The sequence below is a fragment of the Cryptomeria japonica genome, chromosome 7 (genome assembly GCF_030272615.1).
Source record: "Cryptomeria japonica chromosome 7, Sugi_1.0, whole genome shotgun sequence".
NCBI classification, from domain to species: domain Eukaryota; kingdom Viridiplantae; phylum Streptophyta; class Pinopsida; order Cupressales; family Cupressaceae; genus Cryptomeria; species Cryptomeria japonica.
The window spans coordinates 94,590,470-94,601,919 of record NC_081411.1 but is presented as its reverse complement, the minus strand read 5'-3'; the positions used below and the strand labels follow the sequence as shown (position 1 = coordinate 94,601,919).

General features: G+C 33.6%; 1 pseudogene; it reads left to right on the top strand.

The window, feature by feature from the left end:
* Positions 1–2,122: 2,122 nt before the first annotated feature.
* On the top strand, positions 2,123–10,148 carry LOC131856473 (ATPase family AAA domain-containing protein At1g05910-like; annotated as a pseudogene).
* Positions 10,149–11,450: the final 1,302 nt, after the last annotated feature.

Genomic DNA, 11,450 nt, shown 5'->3' with positions numbered 1-11,450 from the left:
GTATATTTTTTTTTAATGTATGCAAAAATGCACGTGGTTTAGAATGAGAAAAGTCTCTTTTGCCAGAGGATGTTTCCTTGTTTCATAAGCTTTTTTTTATTTATATAGGTTTATGATTTATCACTCTTATGTATTTGGAACTCAGATTTAGATGTTGTTATAGTGTATGTGAAAACCCCTTTTTTTTTTTTTTTAATACCAAGAGGATGTATAATTCTGGTTGTATCCAATTTTCAATTCACTTGGGTTTATCACCAGGGACCTAAACCCACAAGAATTGAACACTTGCCTTCTGGTGATTGCTCCAACTTGTACTCTACAGGTCAGTTGATGGTTTTAATTTTTGCAATGGCTTAGGTTTTATTATGGAATATAACTGAGGTCTTATTTATGAATTTGGAGGGGGTAGGGTTGTATAGTTCAAAGAAACATAAGATAAATGGAAAAAACAATCATTTAGTGGATTTCTTGCATTATTGTACTCTCATACATCAAAATGGTGTCTTGATTGGTGGTGACCTTAAAAAACTGATATCTTGTTTGGTGGTGATCTAGTATAGGACTTGTCTTCCTAATTTTCTGTTTAGATGTTTGAAGTTATCTGATTGTCCATGAACTTGAAGTTTGCAAGATATATAGCATATTTTCAGCTTTACATAGGGTAGAATATTCTTGTCTTAACAGCTTCAGTTGATATCATAGTTAATGAACACTTATTGTAAAGACATGTCAATATTGTTGCCACCAATGCAGTTTTGTACCCAAATGAAGAAATAAATCATATAAATGTAAACCAAATTCTTTGTTAGTGCTGGACATTATTACAATTTCTTGGATTATATATCTACAGGTGAATTTGCCCCTAATGTCCCTGGATAGTGGTTCCAGATGAAAGATATTGGTGAGGCAATTCTTATATAATCAAGGGAATGTGCTCCTTAACATCCAAGGTCAAAGTCTGGAATAATGAAGAAAAATGAAGAAAAATATCTTCATTCTTCTTCATTACTGAATTTATATTTTCCTTACTTGATCATAAACCATGAGTTGAGATATTAAAGATCCACACAAGAAAGTGAAAGAATCCTTTATTAGAGGAATTAAGAATGGAATTAGCAGTAACTTGTGTGGGGTATTATGGTGTTGATTTAAAAGCTTTGTGCACATAAGCTGCAATTAATGCTTTCCATGAGAAATATCCTCAAGTATACACTGGTGATGATAAGTTTGTCATAGATCTGGATTCTGTGAAAGTAGAGAAGAATGAATATGATAGAATTATAGGCATGTATATGCTACAGTAATGTTGGCAACACTTAATGATCTTTGCAAGTTATATACATGTTTCCATTTATAATATATGATAAGGTATTTGTTTAATAATCTATTTGGAATGTAGAGATATGGATTGCAAAATGAGAAGGCCAATCAGCCTTTCGAGTTCACGAGAGGTGAAGATGGTTTTCAGCGGTTCCCTCCACAAGTTGCAGTTCATTGAAGTTAATGAATTCCAATAGTTGTCTAATATGTGCTTTATATATTCTGTTACCGCTCTTAGATTCTATGCCTAGCAACTTAGTCAAGTTTAGTACTAAAGCTCTATTATTTGCTTATGTAAGTTTTAAACTGAGTCTAATTTCTTGTTAGTTTTGAACGGTTCCCTCCACAAGTTGCAGTTCATTGAAGTTAATGAATTACATCAGTTGCCTGATATGTGCTTTATATTTTCTGTTACTAGTCTTAGATTCTATGCTTAGCAGCTTAGTCAAGTTTAGTTCTAAAGCTCTATAACTTTCTTATGTAAGTTTTAAATTGAGTCTAGCTTCTTCTTAGTTTCAGTATGCTAGTGTTCTTCAACATTTTACTTGGTAGAGATGAATATGTATGCTAATTTAAATAATAAATCATTTTTACTTTGAAAAATTTATTCCCTTCTCATTGATATGTGCTTTTTGAGTCTTGGATACTAGAGACTTTTGTTTATTACAGTAAATCCATCATTCTATGCTTTGTTATGTAGATCATTATGGATTTCTCATTTTTCTTGTAAAAACCTCTATATTATTTTGATTTCTTTTCTCAGGTGCATAAAATTGTTGGTCCTTTGAATCAGATAGAGAACATGAACATGCAGGTAACTCGTAGAGTTCACAGTTGCTCTTGTCAAATATGTAGGCATCTTTCATGATTAAATTTGTATGCTGAAGTTGGTTATACTGGTAGTCACATACGTCCACTCCATGTTGTTATACAAGAAAGAGGACAAATTTTGTCAATTTAGAGGATTATGAAATAGATAGCACAGACAAAGAGGATGCAGATCTGATTGTAGGAAGAAGATGAAGTTGAGGAAAAGGGTGAGGAGGGTAAAGAACAAGAAGGAAGGAGACGGTATGCTCTCCGAAATTGCACTGAGGGGAAGAGGTTTTCTGATGGAAAAGAAGAAAAGCAATGACTGCAGTCTCCACCATGTAAAGTATTGCATAAAGGAATGGGAATAAAAAATGCGCGAGATGCGAGACGTATCTCAAGGGTGAAAAAACATTGTCGTGCACAAATAATTGATGATTCAGATGATTCTCTTCTTGTGGATAAGATGGATCAAGGTCCTGTAGGTTCATTATCATGGATGCATGTGCGAAATAGAAAATTTGGTCAACAATGGGTTTGTGGCGGACTTGACATGCATAACGCAACTCCATGGGGTTTGAAAGTTGCAGCATCTGGATGGGGACACCAAGGTGATACATTTGGTTATTGAGGTGTGGGTACGCAACCTTTTGAGCCTAGTTCAAAAGGTGGAGCTGACATTCAACCCTTGCAGGTTGATGAAACAATGAGTTTTGATGATATTGGAGGGCTTTTTGACCATATTGATGCATTGAAAGAAATAGTTTTTTTCCCTCTTCTCTGTCTCGATTTCTTTGCATTTTATCACATCTCTCCTCCAAGGCAAGTCTTATTGTGTGGTCTTCTAGGAACTGGAAAAACATTGATTGCAAGGTCTTTAGCATGTGCAGCTTCCAAGGTGGGACAGAAAGTAAAATTTTACATGCGAAAGGGAGCTGATGTGCTCAACAAGTGGGTTGGGGAAGTTGAGTGGTAGCTGAAATTACTTTTTGAAGAAGCGCAAAGGAACCAACCATCCATAATATATTTTGATGAAATAGATGGTCTTGCCCTAGTGAGGTCTAGTAAAAAAGAACAAATTCACAATTCTATTGTATCTACGCTTTTTGATCTAATGGATGGTCTAAACTCTAGAGGTCAAGTAGTGCTTATTGGAGCAACAAACAAGATTGATTCTATTGATGGAGCTCTTTGTCAGCCTGGTCGGTTTGATTTTGAATTTATATTTTCCTTACCCAATAGTAAACCACGAGCTGAGATATTAAAGATCCACACAAGAAAGTGAAAGAATCCTTTATCAGAGGAATTAAGAATAGAATTAGCAGTAGCTTGTGTGGGGTATTGTGGTGCTAATTTAAAAGCTTTGTGCACAGAAGCTACAATTAATGCTTTCCATGAGAAATATCCTCAATTATACACTATTGATGATAAGTTTGTCATAGATTTGGATTTTGTGAAAGTAGAGAAGCATGATTTCTTGGAAGCTATGTCTACTATTATTTTTAAAATTACCAAGCGTCAACCTCCCCTTCGATTGTAAAACACAGTGGGGAGTCACAGAAACACAAACAAAAGAAGAAGAAGAATTCACAAAAGAGAGCCCTACGCAGGAGGCAGAATCTCAACCATAGCTTGTAGATGTATCATGACAAGAATAAGCATGACCATAGTCCCAAGCTCAAGAAAAGTTGCCTTGTATCGGCATCCTGCCTCACCGAAATGTTGCAGCCCACACCTACTCTACGCAATGTAGCTTATTTAAGTGTAAGTAAGTCAAACTCTTACAATGCATCTCTGCTTTTATCGTAGCTAGCAAATCCAACAAGTGATGTGCAGAGAAATAATTGGTTTTGTTCCCGAGATTGTGTTTCACTCCTTGTGTGTAATGTTTTAGTTTTCCCTGGTTTGCCACCATATTTCTCCTCGTATTTTTATGGTAACTGTATATATTTTTTTAATGAATGCGAAAATGCACACAGTTTAGAATGAAAAAAGTCTCTTTTATTAGAGGATGTTTCCTTGTGTCATAAGCTTATTTCTATTTGTATGGGTTTATGATTTATCACTCTTATGTATATGGAACTCAGATTTAGATGTTGTTATATAGTGTATACGAAAACCCCTTATGTTTTTTTTAATACCAAGAAGATATATAATTTTGGCTATATCCAATTTTCAATTCGCTTGGGTTTATCATCGAGGAATTAAACCCACAAGAATTGAATAATTGCCTTTTGGTGATTACTCCAACTTGTACTCTATAGTTTTGTTGATGGTTTTAATTTTTGCAATGGCTTAGGTTTTGTTATGGAATATAACTGAGGTCTTATTTATGAATTTGGAGGGGGTAGGGTTGTATAGTTCAAAGCAACATAAGGTAAATGGAAAAAATAGTCATATAGTGGATTTCTTGCATTAGTGTACTGTCATACATCAAATGGTGTCTTGTTTGGTGGTGACCTTAAAAAACTGATATCTTATTTGGTGGTGATATAGTATAGGAATTGTCCCCCTAATTTTTTGTTTAGATGTCTATGAAGTTATTTGATTGTCCATGAACTTGAAGTTTGCAAGATATATAACAGTTTTTCAGCTTTACATAGGATAAAATAATCCCCTACTCTAGGGGCATTCACTATTATATGGTTAAGTCTTAACAACTTTAGTTGATATCATAGTTAATGAACACTTATTGTAAAGACATGTCAATACTGTTGCTACCAATGCAGTGTTTGTAGCCAAATGAAGAAAGAAATCATATAAATGTCAACCAAATTCTTTATTATTGGTGGACATTATTACAATTTCTTGGATTTTATATCTATAGGTGAATTTTCCCCTAATGTCCCGAGATGGTGGTTCTAAATGAAAGATATTGGTAAGGCAATTATTATAGAATCAACGGAATGTGCTCCTTAACATCCAAGGTCAAAGTCTAGAATAATGAAGAAGAATGAAGAAAAAGATCTTGGCTATTTGTTTTGAATTGGGTGTAGATTTTAGTTTGGCTAGAATCTAGTGCAGTTTGCCCTATTACTTATATGTCACTAAGCTAACAGTTTACTTAGTAGCATAGTTGAAAAACTTGGATTGGAAAAAAGTTTGACAAACCCAAAAAAACTTCAAAGACTTAGCAGACCCAAAGAAGTTCAAATTTCAAAAACTCACCAAATTTGGGAAGATAAGAATTTAGAAGAATTAATTAATTGAATACCTTTAGAAGAATAGGGAATAATCAATTTATTTGTTTAAGAAGAATAAACAAGTTTGTAAAACTATTATGGAAAAACATGCATACCACTAAATTTAAGGAAAATATTATAGGCTCAAAAGGTGTTCATTACACATCATGGATAAAAAAGCTAGTTCATTGCATATCAGGTTTAAGTTTCAATATAAATAAAAATTATAAATTATAATTTCAACGTTTAGAATGTATAAAATTTATTCTGATTAAAGATTAAGAAAAGCTTTGTGGCTGTACTCAAAATGGATGGTAGTGTTGCAGCTTAATGTCAAGGAACAATATCATTGTCCACAAGAGTCTTAAGCGTAGGATCATGGTGTGAATGCAACGAATTCCCCATTGATGGCTTGCCTTCTGCTCATAAATGCTACATAATAATTTCATTGGTCAAAATCTATAAATTTATTTTGACTAAACTTGATCATTCAACAACAATGTAGGAAAGATCAAAGGTCAAACGATCAAGAAGATATTCACAAAAAGAATTAAGGTTAGAACCAAGTAAGAGCATAAAATTATGTTGTTATAGCAGCATTTAGATCAAAGATATATCTATGAATATGATAGAATTATAGGCATATATAGGCTACAGTAATTTTGGTAGCATTTAATGATCTTTGCAAGTTATATACATGTTTCCATTTATAATATATGATAAGGTATTTGTTTAATAATCTATTTGGAATTTAGTGATATGGATTGCAAAACGGGAAGGCCGATTAGCCTTTCGAGTTCACGTGAGGTGAAAATTGTATTCATCGGTTCCCTCCACAAGTTGTAGTCCATTGAAGTTAATGAATTACATCACTTGTCTGATATGTACTTTATATTTTCTGTTTCCAGTCTTAGATTCTATGCTCAGGAGCTTAGAAACATTTAGTACTAAAGCTCTATAATTTGTGTATGTATGTTTTAAACTGAGTCTAATTTGTTCTTAGTTTGAGTATGCTAGTGTTATTCAACATTTTCCTTGGTAGAGATGAATATGTATGCTAACTAAAATAATAAATCATTTTTACTTTGAAAAATTTCTTCCCTTCTCATTGATTTGTGCTTTTTGAGTCATGGACACTTGAGTCTTTTTTTTATTACAATACATCCCTCATTCTATGCTTTGTTATGTAGATCGTTTTGGAATTCTCATTTTTTTTGTAAAAGCCTCTATATTATTTTGATTTATTTTCTCGGGTGCATAAAACTATTGATCATTCAAATCAGATAGAGAACATGAGCATGCAGGTAACTAATAGAGTTCTCAGGTACTCTTATCAAATATGCAGCCATATCTCATGATTAAATTTGTATTCTTGATTTGCTTATACTGACAGTCACATATGTCCACTGCACATCATTCTACAAGAAAGAGAACAAATTCTGTCAATTTAGAGGATTATGAAATAGATAACACAGACATAGAGGATGCAGATCTGATGGTAGGATTTTCACCAATCTCCATTGTTTTTGGTTTTTGTGAAGATATAACTTCTCTTACCTAATACTTTGTTTCATAATATTATAAGTTTGGGTATCAATGGCTACAAAGACAAACATATCGCCCAATTACTAGTAAAGTTGAGAATAACCCTAGTCAAGATGAGCAGTCTAGTCCAATGCAAGAGAAGAGGATAAGAGATACTGTATCTTTGCCATGACGAGAAGGAATTGCACCTCGAAAGTCAACCATCTGACATTCTTCTCAAGATTTTGAAGACCGGGAATTCTCAAAGGAGGAAGATGATAGAAATGAAGGGAAGGTTGGGGATGAAAGAGAGGAAAATGAAGAAGATGAAGTTGAGGAAAAGGATGAGAAGGGTAAAGAAGAAGAATGAAGGAGATGATATACTCTCCTAAATTGTACTAAGGCGAGGAGGTTTTGTCCTCAAAAAGAAGAACAGAAATAACTTCAGTCTCCACCACGTAAAGTACTGCATAACAGAATGGGAATAAAAAATGCACATGGCGCTCGACAAGGTGTCTCAAGTGCAGAAAAACATCATCGTGCACAAAGAATTGATGATTCAGATGATTCTCTTCTTGTGGATAAGATGGATCAAGGTCCTATTGGTTCATCATCATGGATGCATGTAGGAAATACAAACTTTTATTAGAGGAATTAAGAATGGAATTAGCAACAGCTTGTGTGGGGTATTGTGGTGCTAATTTAAAAGCTTTCTGCACATAAGCTGCAATTAATACTTTCCGTAAGAAATATCCTATGTATACTAAGAGAAGCATGATTTCTTGAAAGCTATGTATACTATTACTCCTACTACCCATAGAGGTGCAACTGTACAGTCAAGGCTATTTTCCCCAGTAATAGCTCCATGCTTACAAGGACATCTAAAAATAATCAGTGATTATATTTCTGAGATCTTTTATGTAGTGGCCAAAGGTGATAAAAAATACTTGTTGAATGTCAGTTCTTGCAATCTTGCCAAGTTAATTGGACTTCCCTATGGTTCTTCCATTCCATTTGTTTATAGACTAAGACTTCTACTTTGTGGGAAGGAGGGTGCTAGCTTGGTACGGTTAGAAACTGCTTTCATAGATGTTTACACTTCTATAACATGAGTCTATTTTTTAAAAAAATTGAATTAGCTGGCTTGTAAGCTAGCTAAATTTCTGAAGGATGCCATATTTGTACTTTTCTTGTCTGGATCACATTGGTTGTGTAGTTTTACATGAATTAGAGAGGTTCCCTATGCATTATCCTAGACTTCCATCACTTTTGTCTCATGCAAGTGCATGGATCCCTGAGGAAGCACTAGTACACATTGTGGGAGAAGCAAGGCTGACTACTCCTTCTATCTTGTATCTGCCTGAACTTCAACTTTGGTGGGAGATGGTGTGTATATCATTACATTAGTACATTCAATACTTTTAAAGTTCTATGCCTTTGGGATTTCCCATGATATATTTGAAATCATTTTGTTTTTATTGCTAGAGTTTCCTAAAATGACTACATATCTGATTTTGTTTGTTTAACTAAGCTTCATTAGCCCACGATCATCTAAGAGTTGTTCTACTAGCTATACTAGAAGAATTGCCATCAAACCTTCCTTTATTACTTCTTGTAATGTCCTTTGTGCCCTCTAACAAATTGGATGGAGAAGCTGCATCCTTGTTTGGTCACCACTATATGTATGTATCAATAACATCATTGTTTTAGTTTATTTATTTTTCCTCCTTAGTTTGTTCATGATTATGCTTAGGCATGTGAATCCATTTTGTATAGTATTGTGTACTAGGTACGTCGTTACCTTCCAACTTTGTTTAAATTGAATTTGTCATTGAAATGAGTGTACATGAATTCGATGGTATCTGGTACACCTTGAATGTATTACAAATTTTATTTTGGTTCAGTATAATAGAAGGTAAAATCTTGAGACACCAATGACATTTCCCCACAAATGAGTCCAATAGATCCCAATTTTTCTAGAAGATTAAGTCACAGACTCTTTAATATTAAACTTGGGCGCCAGAGATTAATAAGAGCCGACCTAAATGGATTACATTCTTTTGCTTTATGTGCAGTTACAAAGTAGAAAAACCAGGTTCTGATGATAGGTGTAGATTCATCTCACAACTTGTTGATGTTGTTCTTACTATCCTCGATCAACATGTGGTAAGTCCTCCTAAAAAGAATGTTTCTAATCCTAAACTTCCAAAGGTACCAAAAGAAGCAAGAGGACCAAGTGAAACTAAGCTACGTGCCAAGGTAGAAGCGGAGGAGCATGCTATTCGATGACTCTGAATATGTCTTTGGGATGTTTGCAACAGGTTTTGTAGTGATGCATCAATCATTATTTGATTCATTTGTTGAGGATGTATTTACCAAGTGAAACTTAATTTTGAGTGCTTATATGTATCCACATGTAATGTGCAGACTTCTATATAAAAAATGGTTTAGTGTCTTCCATTACCCTATGATGGATGAAGACGCTCCTGAATATTATTCAATAGTTTAAAATCCAATGGATATCAGTACTTTACTATAGTGTGTCGATAATAGGCGTTAGTTGACATGCTCAGCATTCCTGCAAGATGTGGAACTAGTTCGAGCCAATGCAAAAGTAAACATGAATGGGCATGCTTTATGGGGTTGAACAAAAATTTGTTTTTTGTTCATTTCTAATAATAACTATCATTAGTTTTGCATAACAGGCATGTAATGGTGATGATTCCAATGGAGCTCAAATTGTTAGCAGAGCATATGCACTAAGGGATGCGGTATGGTTAAATGTGCTAATAGAGACATACAGTAATTGAAGTTCGAATTTTTTATGTCAAGTTGTAAGAATTTATTGTTCACTTTGATAATCCTTGTCTTACACATAATCACGTTCTTGGCATGCTTTCTCTAATGAATCCTGCACTAGTTGCCTTTTGTGATAAAATTGCTGGTCAAGGTGGGCCAACTCGTTTGTCAGAGGATTCGACTATAAATTTTCCTTCAGACCCTGTTGCTCAACCAGTTCATATTACAAGAGAAAGTGAATGCTTATGCAACTTTCAACGTGATATTAATGTATCTCAAAGTTAAGAGGTCTTGAAGCGCTCAAAGCAGAATAGTGATCCTAATCAAGGTGGATTTATGCTTTGCACCATGCCACTTGTAATCCTTTTTTATTTTTAATATTTAGAATTAGAAGCACAATTGTATTGAAATTCTCAAAAAAATTTATTTTCTACAGGTGAAGTTGTGGCTAGGAACTCTGATCCATTTGCTAAGGATAGATCACAACCCATGGAGATTGATACTCCTGGGTAGAATACTCTGAAAAAAAAATGCCATCATTGTTGTGTGACAAATGAGGCATTTAAATGTGTGCAGCAATGTGAGGCAAATAATCAAGAATAAATAATGAATCAACCAGAACATAAATCCTCTTCCAACGTGCCAATAAGAAATCACTTGGCAGAACAAATTGAATCAATAGAACATAATTTTGTGAAAAATACCGAAAACATTTGAATTTGGTCCTGTGATGTCACAATCAATGGCTAATCATAGGGCATTTATAAAAAACATCTTATTGTATCACCCATTCTTAGCATTCAAGTGTCATACATAACATTTTAGAGAATTAAATTGAATCACTCTATAATAGTTAATGGTGGATTATGCACATATATTATTATCATCTACTTATATAGTTATCTCTCTTTTCATACCAACATCAAAGAGATTAAATATTTCCATAGAGTATATTTTCTTATAAAATTTTTTTTTTTTTTGTTTGGGTAGCCTATAATTTTCAGAATGGAAATCATGGATTTCATGTAAACACAACATCTTAATTTCTCTATACATCTAAAATATTTCTTAGAACTTGTAAATTTATTAAAATTGATTAATATCTAAATTTTCATATTTGTTGTAAGGCAGTCTTCAGTGCGTATTATAGAGTAATCCATGTACAAACAAGTTTTGCAAATTTCAACTTTGACAGATAAACTTGTGCAAGCTCATAGTTTCAAGGTATTGAAATTATACATATGAATTCCTTTTCTGATCATCTATCACAAAATCATTAAATTTTCAGTTTTTGGAGGCTCTATGTTTATCTAGTGACTAAAACTTTTTCTTGCAGAAAAGTAGAAGCATTTTTAACTATTGCTAATTTATATTGTAAGGATATGAGATTGAAACATGCTCACAAATGTTAGAGTAAAGTAATTAATTAACTTTACTCTCCTCTTAAGATTTCTCTTTATGCATACATTAGTCATTTAATAATTAATATTTAATTATTAAATGCTCTCACCTTAGGGTTAGGTTTTCCTTTCGGTGTTGATCTCCTTTATAAGGATTGATCTCTTGTATTATTGTCATATTTCTTGATTCATTTTTCTCTGATAATAAATCTTTTCACTTTGTCAGAGCCAAAACCCTTGTATTCATTCTCTCTCTTTCTCTGTGACAGGTTTCTTGCATGCAGGTTTCTTTGGGTTAAGTGGATTTGTATTTCTCAAATCCTACATAGTATCAGAGCCAGATCTGCTGTAGCTTGTTCAGACTTTTGAAAGATTTTGAGATCTAGGTTTTGGTTGCATCAGATATGTGTTTGTC